We start from the raw sequence: 17,578 nt of genomic DNA on the forward strand, positions 1-17,578 counted from the left end.
AGATTACATATTGTGGACTTACACAGGGGTTTTGTTGCATAATAAGGTTGTTAAAACACTCAGAAATGTGAAAGACTGTTTCTTCACTGTTTGTCCAAAGCAACCACAAGGTGAAAAACAAATGCGACATGTACTTTAAAAAAGTCACTTGAATGTAGCTGCGCATACACACAATGCATACACATTTACTTCTGGTGCTGAGTATTAATTGAATTCACAGATTTGTTAGGACTAAATATTTTAGTGGCAAGACATGCGACATGCACCAAACTGAAGTGATGAACATTTATGAAACTCAAGTACTAACTGTGCAATGTCAAATACCCATCCTATGTCAAGACTCTAAAGTTGGTTTTTAAAATTGAGACATTTCACTGACTGTTTTCTATTAGATTCTACAATTGGGGAACATTTTCAGAGAATAAGGGTTCCTGCCATGCTTTAGCGCCAGACACAGAAGGCCTTATGTTTGTTTTAAATGTGAGCTTGGTCCACTGAAAAGAGCAGTAGTTTGATGAAATATTGATAGCCTTTTGTAGCATGTCCTCAGGGATGCTGGTTTGCCTTTCAGCATGTTCATCATGAGGAGAGTATTTACTGGACCCTGAGACTATACAGCTTCATAACAACACAATAGTATTTCAACTCAGATCACTTATTGGACCTAATGACCTGCCAGGTCAATCTTTGTTTAGAGAATACTTGCTTGAATGAATGGAAGGCCATTCATCCTCAGTCACTCATGCACCTGCATAAAAACAGCATGAATTATGAACAAGGACAGAACATTGATCTGAAATATACTGTGTGTGTGTGTGTATATATATATATATATATATATATATATATATATATATATATATATATATATATATATATATATATATATATATATATTGTGAGGAATTAGCCCGGGGAAGGGCGGCGTACAGACCCACAGGAGACAGAAGGATGGTTGTAAGCGGTGGTTTATTGTGGCTAGGGTGAAGTGAATGGGTTATAAGTGGATAAGCGCGGGGTTTTGTGGAGGCGTGGCGGCCGGCGGAGTCTACTCGTGGCGGAGGCGGGATTCCCGAGACGGGGCGGGGGTTTTCCCGGGCCGGCGTCCTCCGTGTGTACGACTCTCACTATCCGGCGGTCTCGTCCGCGCTTGTGCCTTCTGAAGAGAGGGAGAGAGAGAGAGAGAGATTAGCGTGGGGCGTGAGGTTACCGTCGTGATCGGAGATTGCACATCGCTGCAAACACGCACGGAGTCCGTCTTGACGCTACGATATTCTCCTCCCCTTCCCAGCCGGAAGCGCGCCCTTTTATCCTCCTCCGCCGTCGCCTGAGTGGTGGGACTTCCCCGTTGGATCCGCCAATCGCTGGCCGGAGTCGCGTCAGCCCCGCCCTGCCGCGGCGGTCCTTCCGGCTGGCGGAATGTTCGGCAGGAGGCTGCCCACGTCGTGCCGGTGCGGCAGTTGGAGAAGGAGCGATTTCCTTCTTATGTGCGCCGGCACTCTGCCGGTCGCGACAGTACCCCCCCCTCAGCTCCGAGCCTACTGCCGCTCGGTGGTGGGCCCAGAGGGTGTCGGTGAGGGCTTCTTTTAGGGCCTGGAAGGCCCTTTCTGCATCGGCTGTCCACCTCACCTGGTCTGGCTGGCCCTTCTTTGTAAGGTCTGAGAGGGGAGAGGCTACAGCAGAAAAGTTAGGCACGAACCTGCGGTAGTAGCCCGCCAATCCCAAGAAGGCACGTACCTGGTTTTTCGATGTCGGACGCGGATAGTCCTTCACAGCCTCGATCTTCTTTAGTTGGGGCTTCAGCATTCCCCGTCCGATACGGTATCCCAGGTACTGGGCTTCCGTCAGCCCTGGGTGACATTTCGCTGTCAGGCCAGCCTCCCGGACGATGGGGCCCACCCTGTCAATCCTTGCTTGCCCCTTCACACGTCGCCGCGATCTCCGGGGCCCGGCTCTCGGTACCACCCGGAATCCGGGCCAGTCTCGTCCCAGGAGGAGGGGCACGGGGAGTTTGGGGATGATTCCGACCTGAAGGGGCCAGGTGCCGGCGTCGCCCCGGATCTGGACCTCGGCTGCGGGGACTTCCCGGGTGTCCCCATGGACGCAGGTCATGGTGAGCGTCCCGCTTGGGCGGTGTCCGTCAGGCAGGATGGAGGGCTGGGCGAGGGTCACCGCGCTCCCGGTGTCCAGTAGGGCGGTTACCGGTTTCCCTTCGACCCACACCGTCAAAGAGGGCACCTCCGGCGGTTGCCGCTGATGGAGGGCGCAGCCTGCGAGCCATGGTTTCGTCGGCAGCCAGGCGGCTTCCCTCTCCGGCTCTGTAGGCATGGACTCATCTCGGGGGTGTTCACAAGTGGGCGCCCTCTGGGGGTTCCTCCAGGTGCAGGGCCGGGTCTGGCGGTCGGACCGGGGCCCCTGGGCACCGAGGGGCCGATCGAGGTGCTGCTGCTCCCCGGGGTCGAGCTCTAGGGTGGCCAAGGTTCGCTCCAGGACAGTCAGGAGTTCCTGGGGCGTAGTTGTGGCATGTGCCCCCACAGCCTGTCTCTCTGCCCGTGGTAGCGCCCTCAGGAAACGGTCGACCGCCACTTTCTCTGCCACCTCTGAGGCGGTATGCCGATCCGGCCGGAGCCATCGTTTGGTGATCCGGATGAGGGCGCTCATCTGGCACCGTGGTCGGGCACCTGGTCGATAAACCCAGCGATGGAATTCAGTAGCTGCCTGGCCAGGGGTTCGGCCACACCATGCCAGGACTCCCTCCTTCATCGCCAGGTAGTCTGCGGCCTCCTCCGGCTCGAGGGCATAGTAGGCTGTTCGGGCCTCTCCCGTGAGTAGTGGGCCAAGGGCGCGTGGCCAATCTTCACGGTCCCACCCCTCCCGGCGGGCGATACTCTCGAAGGCTTCGAAGTACGCCTCGAGGTCCTCTTCGGGGCCGAGGGGGGGTAGTAGGCGGCGGATCTCACTGCTTGCGTCGGGGAGAGGCACGGAGGCGGCGGGGGCCTCAGTCCTCATGGCGATCAGTGTCTGTATGGCGACCTGAAGGCTCTCGGCGAGCTGCTGTGTCACAGCGTGCTGCTGGAGGCTGGCCTCCAGCAGGTATTGCAGGGTGCGGTCCATTTTGGGGGGGGGCTCCCTTTTTTTTTTTTTTTTCCTCTCTCACGCGTAAAAAAAAATTTTTTTTTTTTTTTTTTTTTTTTTTTTTCTTTTTTGTGTGGTAGGCGGGTCTGTACTACGCCTGCATCCTCCACCAGTTGTGAGGAATTAGCCCGGGGAAGGGCGGCGTACAGACCCACAGGAGACAGAAGGATGGTTGTAAGCGGTGGTTTATTGTGGCTAGGGTGAAGTGAATGGGTTATAAGTGGATAAGCGCGGGGTTTTGTGGAGGCGTGGCGGCCGGCGGAGTCTACTCGTGGCGGAGGCGGGATTCCCGAGACGGGGCGGGGGTTTTCCCGGGCCGGCGTCCTCCGTGTGTACGACTCTCACTATCCGGCGGTCTCGTCCGCGCTTGTGCCTTCTGAAGAGAGGGAGAGAGAGAGAGAGAGATTAGCGTGGGGCGTGAGGTTACCGTCGTGATCGGAGATTGCACATCGCTGCAAACACGCACGGAGTCCGTCTTGACGCTACGATATTCTCCTCCCCTTCCCAGCCGGAAGCGCGCCCTTTTATCCTCCTCCGCCGTCGCCTGAGTGGTGGGACTTCCCCGTTGGATCCGCCAATCGCTGGCCGGAGTCGCGTCAGCCCCGCCCTGCCGCGGCGGTCCTTCCGGCTGGCGGAATGTTCGGCAGGAGGCTGCCCACGTCGTGCCGGTGCGGCAGTTGGAGAAGGAGCGATTTCCTTCTTATGTGCGCCGGCACTCTGCCGGTCGCGACAATATATATATATATATATACATACTGTGTGTGTGTATATATATATATATATATATACATACTGTGTGTGTGTGTGTGTATATATATATATATATACACACACACACACACACACACAGAGTGGGGGGAAAAAACAAGTATTGAACACGTCAACATTTTTTCAGTAAATATATTTCCAATGTGGTTATTCCCATGAAATTTTCACCAGACATCAGTATTAACTCAAGAAATCCGGAAATATAAAGGATTCAGAACATTAAAGTCCATAAATGAAGTTATGTGTAATAAAGAGGAATGACACAGGAAAAAAGTATTGAAGACGCTAAGTGAAATTTATTTAATACTTAGTGGAGAAGCCTTTGTTTTAATGACAGCTTCAGGACGCTTCCTGTATGAAGAAATTGATGGCCGCAGAATTCAGGTGTGATTTTGGCCCATTCTACTAAACATATGGGGTCGGAGCATGGGCGGTCAGCTGCTGGAGAGGAGAGACGAGACCCTGGGGAGCCCAGTGGAAGACCAGCTGTCAGCCCACTGTTACAATCACATAGAACCAGCGCTGATCTGCTGACATCCCAGAGCGCTGCACACCCCATTCCATACAACTTAAACCCTCACATCAGAGAAATAAATAAGCACTTTTTTGCCTCACTCTTGCCTACCTGTGTCTGTGTTCAGTCTGCACCAGCTTTAAAAAGCCACAGTGGTGGAGAATACAGGCCTAAGCATGGAACCAGAACCAAGCAGGATCATAGACCCTATGCTGCAACACCTCCTGGAGACCAATCTCCAACAGCAGGTGGTGACCAAGGACCTGGCCCAGAGCCTAAAAGTGGCCACCAAAGAACTCCTGTGCTTTCACCAGCTCACAGCCACCTCTGTCCCCCTCCCCAACCCCTGCCGAGAAGCCCAGTACCTCCTCCCCAGACTAAAGCCAGAGGGCGATGTTGAGACTTATCTCCTGGCTTTCGAGCATGTCGCTCGCTGAGAAAGATGGGCTGAAGAGAACTGGACTCACATCCTCGCTCTGCTACTCTCGGGAGAGGCTCAAGCAGCATACTATGCACTCACCCCAGCCAAAGCCAAAGACTACAACCTGCTAAAAGAGGCAGGTCCGATGTGATCTGTCCCCCACCAATACAGCGACAGAGTTCCATCAATGGACCTATTTGACTGAAGCCAGCCCTCGGTCACCGATAGATAGCCTGCTGCGGACCACTAAAAGATGGCTGCACCCTGACCAACATACTGCCACAAAAGGTGGTCAAGAGGGTAGCCATGGACTGGTTCTTAAGAGTACTGCCTGCTGAGGAGTGGAAAGCTGTGAGTATGGGGGCCTCCAAGACCCCCCGAGAGATGACAGAGGCCCTAGAATTTGCCTTGACTACCTTGGACCTTGGCAGGGAAAGCCAGCAATACACCAAAACAGCACCCCAAAAAAGCTCTCCACATCGCCATCCTGGAAAAAAACCCTATGGGGAGGGAGGGAAGAAAAAAGCCACCCCACCTTTGGAGCACCCTGGGACAAGCCTATGTCCACCGAGCCTTACCCAAACCCCCCAGGAGGGCTAACAACCCCACCCAATGCCGCAAACCCACCCAAAACACCCACCCTAACAGTTAAAATAAACAGAAACCCAGTCACCACCCTTCCGGATTCAGGAAGCACAGTGACCCTGGCCCGACCCACCGCCCTGCCCCAAGAGGTAAAAAAAAAAAAAAAAAACAGGGCACTGGCAGTCTCCTGCATTCATGGGGATGTGGGGGAGGTACCGAGCGCAAAGGTCAAAATCCAGAACGAGTCAGGGGAATGGTCTCTCCTTATAGGCCTGAACCCCAAGCTACCAGTCCCACTACTCCCGGGGAGGGACTGGCCAGGTTTTCCCCATGCTCCGAGCCACACAGCCACCAGGGTGAGACAACGGCAGAGGAAACCAACCGCTACAACATGGGTCCGGTGGGCCTGCATGGCCCAGGGAGAAGAGGATGCCATGTCTGCCACAGAAGGTGTGAAGCACACACACACTAATCCTGTTTCTGCTGTGCTTCAACAGGTCAACAGGGAGGGGAACTTTTTACAGGAACAGAAGGTGGACAACTGCCTAAAACACTGCTGCACTCAGGTGTGTACAATCGAGGAGATAAATAAAATCCAGAACAAAGTCTGCCAGTGGCCTACTTCCTGGTACAAGGAGAACTGCTATGCTTCCACACAGAGCGACATGACTGTCCCTGCGACCTCATAGTAGCGCCCAAGACTAAACACAGATCCTCATGCACCTGGCTCACACACACCCACTTGGCGGGCACTTTGGGGCAAAGAACATATTGGAGAAGCTGAAGGATTGCTTCCTGTGGACTGGTATGGACACAGAAGTCCTAATCTTCTGCCAGCATTGCCCCCAGTGCCAGAGAACTGCTCCCCAGAAGCCAGCATCAGCCCCTCTGATTCCCCTCCCCATCATTGGCATCCCCTTCGAAAGGGGCATGGACGTCATGGGGCCACTACCAAAGTCAGCCAGGGGTCATGAGTATATCCTCATGATCATAGATTATGCCACCATATACCCAGAGGCAGTGCCACTTCGGAAAGCCACCTCCCACAGCATCGCCAAGAAACTCATGCTCCTGTTCAGCCATGTGGGGATCCCAAAGGACATCTTGACTGACCAAGGTATGCCATTCATCTCACAACTAATGATTGATCTGTGCTGGCTGCTGCAGGTGAAGCACCTGAAGACCTTCATCTACCACCTGCAGACAGATGGATTAGTGGAGCACTTCAAACAAAGCCTAAAACAGATGCTGAAATGGGTGGTGGATGAGGAAGGAAGAAACTGGGACCTCCCCCTACCATACTCCCTCTTCACCATGCGAGAGAGCCCTCAGGCACCCACTGGGTTCACACCGTTCGAGCTGCTCTTTGGACAGCACCCTTGGGGATTGTTAGATGCGGCCCAGGAGGAATGGGAGGAGCAGCTCTCGCCATTCCTCTCAGTCATCGACTTTGTCCAAGACATGCAGAAGTGAATCGACCGAGTAGCACCGATCGTCAAAGAGCAAATGGAGCCTATAACTGACCTGTGCAAACATGGGAGTTCAAGCCAGGTGATCAGGTGCTCCTCCTGCTCCCCAATGCTTCCTATAAATTTCTGGCATGATGGCAAGGCCCGTATACAGTCCTTGTGAAGGTGGGCCCAGTCAACTACCGCCTGTGACAGAGCCTGTAAGCGCACAGACACACAAATATAACACATAATCCTACTGAAAAAATGGGTCGACCCAGCTCCAGTGGTGTCTGCGTTTGCTACCCACTCCACAAATCCCATTGAGCATAACTTGGTCCACAGAGGAGAAGATTTCAACCCCACACAAGGCCAGGAGCTGACGGAGCTGGTGGACCAGTTTGCGGACGACTTTTCCTCCACACCTTTGATGACGCATCTGGTCCACCATGAGATCAGGAGTGGTGGCGAGACAGTGGCCCTACCATGTCCTGGTAGGCTATTGAGGAGGAGGTCTGCTGTATGCTCCAAGACGGAATCATAGAGGAATCCACCAGCCCCTGGTCTAGTCCCATTGTGGTTAACGGTAGCATTTGTAATGACTTCTGGAGGCTCAATAAGATTTTAGATTTCGAACAACTGGAAAGAGCCCAGTTCATCTCCACTCTGGACCTCACAACAGGATATTGGCAGGAAGCAATCGTCCCAGAGGCAAAACTAAATACGGTGCTTAGCATCACCCGTGGCCACTGACAATACCGGGTTCTCCCTTTTGGCCTCCGTGGAGCCCAGTGACATTTCAGCACTTCATGGGCATCGACCTACATCCCCACCGCCCGTATGTGGCAGCATACCCAAACGATGTTGTCATGGGCAGACCATTTGTTTCACCTGTATTACAGGGGAATGCAGCTGCAGGAATTCACATTAGGATATAATGTGTGTATTTTACTACCCACATTGAGCTCTAAAATACTCACAAAGTGGCAAGGGTCACATGGCGAGATGGAGAAGTCAACAATGAGGTCAGACAAACAGATAGAGGTGATACAATTCAAATATATCAGCTCAGCCTCCTGAAACCATGGAGATAGGTGGTTTCCAAGGGGGGGGGTCTGGGACCAGAGGTAAACCTAAAGTGTATGGTTCCCTTTGGAGACCAACACTCTCTGTCCCCGAAAGCACAAGTTTATGGAGGAATTTTCTGACATGTTTTCCCTCTACCCAGTCACACAAACTCATAGAGCACCATACCGAGATGCCTCAGATGAAGTGTGTTTGTATGCTGCAAGCTCTGTTATTTACCTGAGCATAAAAAAGTACTTTGGGATGAACTCAAGGCTATGCTTGAAATGGGACTAATCAAAGGGTTCCCACAGTGATTGTAGCAGGCCTATAGTCTCGTGCCCAAGGCCAGCAGGTTGATTCATTTTTGTGCTGTGCCAAAATCTGATAAATAGCCAATGCTGCACTTTGATGACCTGCTTTTATTCTACACTGGATTCAACTAAGGGCTATTGGCAGATTCCCTTGATTCCAGTGTCCTGAGAAAAAAACCTTTTTTCCACTCTGTTTGGGTTACACCAGTTTTCCATTATGTTTGTTTGGAGTCCCAGCAATGTTTCAACATCTCATGGACAACATCTCATATGTCGCTGTGTATTTAGATGAAACAGTCCCTGCCGAAACTATTATAATGGCAAGGCCAATTCAGTTTTTGTGCTATCCAACAAAGACATTTGTTTTTGAGTTCAAATGATGGATATGAGAGTACAGTTTAGGATTTCAGCTTTTATTTCCTAGTATTTACTATTTACAGCTAGATGTGTTAAACAACATAAAATATAGAACCTTTTGTATCAGGCAACCCAATTTTTATGCAAGTAAAGTAAAAAAAAAAGTATAGGAACAGATAAGTCTTGAAGTAAATTTAAGTAAATAACACTTATAATAATAATGTTTGGTTGCATATCCATTTCTGCAATAGCTGCATTAAGCCTGCGACTCACTGACATCACCAAATTGTTGTTTATTTTTGTCTGATGCTTTTCTAGGCTTTTAACACAGTCTCTTTTAATTTTTGCTTGCTTTGGGGGGGGGGGGGGGGGGGGGGGGGGGGCAATGCTTTGCTGAGTTGGCAGTGTGTTTGGATCATTGTCTTGCTGCATGATAAAGTTCCTCCCTATTTGGATGCATTTCTGTGTAAACTTACACACAATGTTTCTGTACACTTCTGGATTCATTCTGCTGCTACCCTCCTGAGTTACATCATCAATAAAGATTAGTGAGCCTGTTCCAGAAGCAGCCATGCAAGCCCAAGCCATGTCACTACCTGCACCATTTTTCACCATTTTTCACAGATGAGCTTATATGTTTTAGATCATAAGCAGATCCCTTTTTTCTCCATACTTTGGACTTTCCATCACTTTGGTAGAGGTTAATCTTGACTCCAGAACTTTTGTGGCTCATATCTGTATTTGTAATCTGGGTTTCCGATTCTCACTGATGACGAGTGGTTTGCACATTGTGGCATGGCCTCTATATTTCTGCTCTCTGAGTCTTTGTTGAATAGTGGATTGTGATACCTTCACCCCTGCCTGTAAAGGTTATTGAGGATGTCACTGACTGTTGTTTTTGCTCAGTACACCAGTGGTTTTTCTCTTTTTCAGGACATTCCTTGTTATTTTGCCTAAGCCTAATGTTTGTGCGATGCCTCTTATAGATTTGCTTCTTTTGTCAGCTTCAAGATGGCTTGCTTTTCTCCCATAGACAGCTCTCTGATCTTCATGTTAGCTTATCCTTTCAAAACAACAAATGCGGTCTTCACAGGTGAAACTGAAGGCTGAAACCAAGAGAAGATGTTCAGAGCTATTTATTGTTTAAACAATCAGTCTAACAGGACACAACTGGGTAACAAGAAACACCTGTCAGTCACATGTTGTCACACATGGGGGCAGTGATGGTTTGGCACTTAAGGCTCTAGGTTACTGATTGGAAGGTCGGGGGTTCAAGCCCCAGCACTGCCATGCTGCCAATGTTGGGCCCTTAACCCTCTCTGCTCCAGGGGTGCTGTATCATGGCTGACCCGGCACTCTGACCTCAACCTCCTGACACGCTGGGGTATGCAAAGAGAAGAATTTCACTGTGCTGTAGTGAATATGTGATCAATAAAGACTCACTATGTTCCAATATTTTTTGCTCACCTAGAAATTGGGTGGTCTGATACAAAATGTGCTATGTTCTATATTGTTTAACACATCTACATATAAATACCAGAAAATAAAAGCTGAAATTCTAAACTCTCTCATATTCATCATTTGATCTCAAACCAAAATTTCTTCAGTCTACAGCGTATCTATTGGCCTTGTCATTCCAATAGTTTCACAGGGGACTGTATAATGTACAGTATTGATTGGCAGTGTTATTTATAACATCTGAGAGCTGTGTGGAGATCCTTGAGATGGACAGGACTCATAGCAAAGTGTGAGAAGTGTGCAGTTGGATGGGTGGAGGTATCCAGGCTGTGGTGTCTGAGCTTCCTTTTGGGCCATGGGCAGGTGCATCCCAAAATTGATTAGACAATCATTCTAATCATATGAATCATTCTGTAAGGAGTCATTTACTTAATATTTATGGAAGGAGTCTGTAGTGTTGGTGCATTATGTTTTCCATCATGGGAAGGTCTTCAGGACTCAGGAGTTTGCATTTTCCAGTTTTCTAGTAACATGACAAGCTGGGAGAGAGAATAAAAGAGGTGTTGGTGAGGGAACAATTTTTTATAGCTGTTATAATGTAAGTGAGAACAGGAACTAACTTGTCTAACAGGATATAAAATCAATATGTCCCTTTTTTTAATTTTTTTTTTTTTTAGACAAATCCAAGAATTGCTGTCATAAAAAAAGCAGGGGTCAAGGTACAGGCAGGGTTATAACAGGCATATCCATAATCATGAACAGTAACACAGGGACAGGTTTAAGCATGGAATACAGAGAAACAAGACTTGAAGCTTATGAGGCATATACACAATAATACTTTGTGAGAGACAATGAAACAACAGGGAATAGGTAACATTAGGACATAGAGCACATTAGATAACAGACAGGACAGGGGCAGAGACAAGGGCGGGTGAATACGAGACTGCAACCAAAACAAAGGCAAATTTAAAAACATAAACAAAAGCACATGACTTGAACTCAAAAGAAAAAAACACAAGCACTGGTTAAAAAGAATTTTATGCCATTCTTTGATAATTAAAAAAAATATATAATCAGTGCCAAATTGTTGTAGTATAACATGATGGTATGTGCGCTTATTAGAAAATAATCAACTTTGGCGTTGTAATGGCATCACACATCACCCCACCTCTCGATTGCTCTTTTTCCAATAGCAACATGTCAAATGTTTTATTACTTATTTATTACTAATTTCTGACAATATCTTCATGGCACAACGTCTTCTGAATTTGTCTTCATGAGACCCTGTTCATTGTATTTATTACCATAATGACACTATGGTAAACTGAAATTATTTTTTAATCTACATGTGAATTCAATTTTGATCTCTGTTAAAATTCTGCAATATCCATATATACAAATGTTGCTACTTTTTCTACTTAATTTCTATTTTATTCATGTTTATCTCATTTCTTTCAGCTGGTCTGTATTTATATATTTAAAAAATATTTGCACATGTGAATGATCATTTGGGGGGGGGGGATAGACAATAAGAGGAAAAGTGCAACAGAGAGATGTATAGTCACTGAGTCAGCTCTTGTGTGGGGCAGGATTTCTTTAATTGGGGTGATATCTAGGGCTCTGAGGGGGCCAAAGGAAGACCTGTATCCCTTTTTGTCTCCTCCATAACCACTTTAGCACCATGGCTGCTTTTGATGTGTGCTTTGCCTGTCCAAGGCTGACTTTGGAATATGTTCTTGGGAGACCAGTGGTTACTTGCCTCTAGGCAAAAGCTAGTCCTCTTACTCTTTGATAGAATACTTTTGGGATCAACCCATTTTCAATCCACCTCACTCCTCCTTACTCTCCTCTCCTTTCTTCTCCTCCTCTGAGACAGACTAAAAGACCAACTCTTCACATTTCTTTATCAACCTCTCTATTTTATAGCACCAATAGTGTTAAACACATACACAATTATATATCACCAAATACATAAATCAAAACAAAATCCCAGGTAAGACTGCAGGTTTTGTTGTTGAATAATATAAATTTTTATAGATGTGGCGTTTAAGAATGCACGTTTTTTCACCCGGTTTCATGCCATTCGTCACATGTGATCACGTGGCACCCTGCAGGCACACTTCTTAGAATTTAAATTCATTTGTTGTGCTTCACACAATAACCACCAGGTGGTGCATGGAACAACATACTATGTGGTCAGTTAGATTTAAGAAAAAAAAATTACATATGGTACACATAAAAATATTATGTTTCTCATCAAAACGTATACTAAACCTAATTTAAACAAGTTTCTAATTACAAGATTGAATTATGTAAATTGAGTGTGATCGAGTCATGTAGTACAGGCACAATAACTATAGTATTTAAATTAACGTGGCTATAACGTGTGTGTTAGAATAGCACTGAGGTAACATCCTTGGTGTAGAATGCCAGAAACAGGGGTTCGATTCTCAGTTCATCTGAGAGTGTTGATTTAATGAGTGGTTTTTTTTTTAAAAATTTCTCCAGTGTAGAAAGTGTGTGCATGTTTAAATATGAATGCCCTTCTTCAAAGTAGGGTTGAATTAATTCCATTTTCCTCTTTCTTGCCAATGGAGATTTTATTATTTTCTAAGATGTAAAGTTTCACTATTTCACTAAAAAAATTGGTTTAAAGGGAACACAAAAGTCCACTCAGTGAACAAAACTAACTGAATTTTCTTTATTCAAATACGTACATCGGTTTCACATGATTGAATTGAGTTACATTAAGATAATTTGTTTTTGTATATCAAACATGAGTGGATCATATTTTCAATGCCTTGAATAAAATTAAACTCCACCTGAGCATTGAACCCCGTTTGCTGTCGCTCTGTAACAGCCACATTACCCCTGCATTATTCTACCGCACACATTTTACAAATGTTAATTAAAGTACTATAGTTATAGTACCTGTACTGTGTGAATTGATCAAAATTAAACCAAATATTACAACATTTTTGAATTAATTTAAACATGTGGCAACATTTATCAAATGTGTTGTTACAGAAAGAGCATATTCACAATGTGATTGTGTGTTGTGTGCAATAGATTATCTCATACAATGGCTTTTGCTTTGCTCTTTTTTTTGTCATTGTACTTCTGCAGCTGCTACACTAATTATTAATCAATTAATTAATTAATTAATTAATTTATTTATTTATTTATTTTAACTATCAGTGCTTTCTTTAGCTTCATTTTACCCAGTGGTGTGGCCTGGTAAAAATGTGGTAAAAGGGTGTTTTAAGGTATTAAATCAATTTTTTTGGTGGGATATCTTTTGTTCCTTTTGTTGGTCAAACAATTCAATGCACTAAAGTGCAAGACAAGACAAGAAGACAACATGTGCACGAAATGTTTTATACAGACCAGGGAAAGTAAGTTGAATTCAGTTAGGTAAATTTGGAGCAACATTAACATCACAATTTTTCAAATCGTCAAAGTTGTCAAACAAAATGTCAAGTTTTGCTTAACATTTTTTGAGAACAACACATATTTAATTTTACCAGTCTTTGGGGAAAATATAAGCCTGACTTGATGACTTTTTCTATCCTTAAAAATAATCCATAGTTCAAAATGAGTGTCCAATAATTAACATAACAAAGAAATGTACCAAATGTGGATAGTGTGAACACTATTAACACCAATATAGGAACTAGTATTTCACCCAGCAGAACACTGTTAGTAACCTCTGGGAGCACCAACAATATACCATGATACCATATTTATTGTACATTTGCAGTGGTGTTCAAATAGTTTTATCAAAAACCATAGTCACTAATTAATGGATGTAATTGGTATGTAATATGTGTCAATTAAATCAATGAAAATATCCAATCATGTAGGCTATACAATATCATTCGATCCAGGGCTACGCAGAGACCTTCAGAGGAGCATGTGCTCAAATTTACAAAAGCGGCCCATGATTCAAGATGTTAGAACACCAACAACAGTGTAACTCATTGAACTAGCTTTCGATCAATTACTAGCTTTATTACATGGTCTAAAAAAAACCTGACAGATGTTGCATCAACAACATTATGATCTTAGAGGTACAACATGACAGACCTTCAGTGTCAGTTCCAGCTATCTTACCCAGTAACAGAGTGTAAAATGTTACCTTGTTTTCACAAAATAAACAATTGTTTACCTATTTTTTAAATTTTATTTTAACCATAAACACATAAACTAGGCTTTCTTTTAAGGTGCAAAAGATTTATTTTTGATACACAATTAGTCAAATTATCCTTTGCACATATGAATACTTTCTTCCTTTATTTTGCTGTTAAAATTGTCATTGTATGATACTGTTTATTAACCAAAAAATTAAACAATGAAACAAAACAAAAATACCAGCCATTACATTACAGCTTCTATTATAATCTCAGATGTGCACCTGCATACATATTATTGGGATCTCAGATCGTGGCTGTGTATTGCATTGCACTACATTACTGTATCACTGAATTCACAAGTGGCATGACACTGTAAGGGAACAATTTTCTGAAGTTTTTGGTCATTAATTTGTTCAGGATGACCAGTTTATCTCTATTAATATGTCATGTCAGTAAGTTGGCTCTGTGTGACAGTTGCCACCATTGTATCAAGTCATGCCACCCCAATTTTGTCCTCAACCTTGAACTCAGTCATATCTCAGAGATCAATTACATGTTTACAGTTCATTCAGGCTTAATGAATTATATCTCAAGATGATTTACACCACCACTGTCAAGTTACAGGTTTTTCAAATGGTACAGTGTATTTGGAATTATAGACAAACTATGAAGGCATTAGAGATATTGTCTGTCCATTTATTGTGCAACAAGGCGTGACATAAATAAACAGACTAAAAAGCTGGGTACACCACTCTTTGCCATCACTGAAATAGTCATCACTGAGGGTTTTTTTTTACATGAAGAGGGAAAGAAAATACAGAACAACAACAAAAACAAATAATAATAGTAATAATAATAATAATAATAATTTAAAAAATAATAATGTCTGATTACCGTCCGTTCTGGCAAACTGTTCCGTGAGAAATTTAGAAATTTGTGGCCTCTGCCTTTTCATATTAGAACTGTACGCTACCTCAAAATAAAGAAGTTCTTAGTAAGTAATGAATTGGTTAATCGATAATTTAAAAACAAGTTTAGTTACGTCAGTTACGAAGGAAATGCTTGTAATTAAAAAACGTTCTTGCGGAGGAGATAACTACTTAGTGTTATGAACATTTCGGGGGGAATAACTCTGAGTCTAAAACGTGACCTTCAGAATAAGACCCAATATCGCTGGCTGGTTGTGATACTACTGCACAATTTCACTCATCAGATATTATAACGGTTCAGATTTTTATTGATACGGGTAGTTATGCAGAACAAGAAATTATGCAGGAGTTTGTGGTCGTGCGTTGAATTTCTGTTGGTCCTTCATTTAAAGACAGAGGGGTCGCGTAAATGTAACAAACCCACAAAGAATGCTGTTAAATTAAAACTGTCAAAAAGGAGTTAGTATAATAGATAGTACAGGTACAAAACACAGAGTGCATGCTTTTTTTTTTAAAACTTGCACAGCCAGTCGTAGTGAAATATAATAGCTCTATATGTGTCACTGCAATAGAACAAGTTAAATCATTAAACAATTTGCTAATTCAGATATTTTCCAGACTTACCTACACTGTAAAAATGTCTGTGGTTTTAACAGTGAAAGAATGTAAAATAGCGAAGGTAAAAAAAAAAACCCTGTAAATTATAAAACATGAAATTACCCTTTAATTAATAGTTAAATGCTGATAATGTAAATACAAGAACAGTGCACAAATTTTGCATTATTATCTTATAAAAAAAAATGCATTATTTTACAGTTTAAAAAAAAAACAGAGAACCCTATAGCAACGGTAAAGTACACAAAAAAAGACTAAACAGTAAATAACTGTATTTTATATAGATGCATGCTGTTAGAAATATGATTTTTTTTCTTGTATTGTTTACAATAAATCACAATTATATGGTCAACAAGAATATGAATGTACTTCTATGGGAATTAACCATTTTAGGACTGATCTCTCCCATTAATTAGATTACATGATTATTTAGATTACAATGACTGTTTAGTGTCTCGTTAAGATTCACAGATAACTTAAGTTGAAGAGTTTTCATCAATATGAATAATGATTTGTTTACTTCAAAAACGTCGTCTCATTACAAATAGACTGCATCGCAACAAACCTTGTGCCATTTTCAAGATTCAAGATATTTATTTGTCACATACACAATTATATACAGTATATAACTTGCAGTGAAATGAAAACCTGGCCTGATCCTCTTTAGACTGTGCATTAAAAACTAAATAAAAATTGAAAGGTTAGAATGAATAGAAATAATAAAAAAAATAATAAAAAGAGATAAGAGAGATACAAATGTGTTGCAGTTGAAAATGGCACTGGCACCAGCTGAAATCTGATTGGCCGCTGAAGTGCCCCTGTCCTGTCACTTATCATTGATCTATGTCAGAGCACTCCATTGGCTGAGAACTGAATTCAACTCTTTAACTAACGTCTCAAAGAACATTATTGTTGCTGTCACTTAACTTCTCTTTGTCTAACCTTAGGAAGCTAGTTAGCTACAACAACACTAGTTAGTTTATTAGCTAGCTACCTAGGCTAAGCAATGTTGGATGATAGCTAGCTGGATGGCTAATTAGTTAAGTTTCACACATTAGTTCACAGTTGCACAGTTTGGGGAAGAAAAATATAGTGGTTGAAACATAAAACCTATAATGTTTGGTCATACCACACAGCCACAGTCATTAATTGTTGTAAATAAAACTAATCCTGTGTCCCATATAAGTGGCAGTTGGGAAGTGCATGGAGACTTCGACACAGAGTTCTGACTTTAACGCAGCATAACATTAATCAGAGAACCTAAGTGTTAAATTAGCATTTTTGTGTTAAGTACAATATTTGGTAGCAGTAGAAAACAAGAAGAGAAAGGATGAAAGACATTCTGTGGTTTCTGACTAAAAAGAAGCCCAGGCTTCCTGTTGCTGACAGAGAGCAGTCAGTGTGAAAGGAGTGAGAGAATGAGGGAGAGAATGAGGGAGAGTCAAGCTCCCAGCCCTTTTCAGCAGGTTAGCAAACTTAGGCACAGCAACATAAGGACAATAGGTGAAAATAACTGTATATCCTGTATGTGACACTCAGGTTTACAATTTAAAACACTGATGGGTGAGATATGAAAAGAAAATATTTCTTGTCATTAATTCTTGTCCCCTATAGTGATGAGGTCTAATGGCTCTGTTATGGTGTGCATTGCATTTTCATGTCTACCAGAGCTCTCAATATATGGTTCAAGTGTTCAGGCTTTTCTTTAAAAAAATTCACCCATGAATAGTTGTCAAACATTTTGTGCGAAAATATGTATGGATTTTTGTAACATTTATTTGTATTTCAGCTTAAAAATTGGATGGAGTGGGTTCCGAAGAAGACAGCCAGACTATT

Source organism: Ictalurus punctatus, chromosome 23, assembly GCF_001660625.3.
Source record: "Ictalurus punctatus breed USDA103 chromosome 23, Coco_2.0, whole genome shotgun sequence".
Classification (NCBI taxonomy): domain Eukaryota; kingdom Metazoa; phylum Chordata; class Actinopteri; order Siluriformes; family Ictaluridae; genus Ictalurus; species Ictalurus punctatus.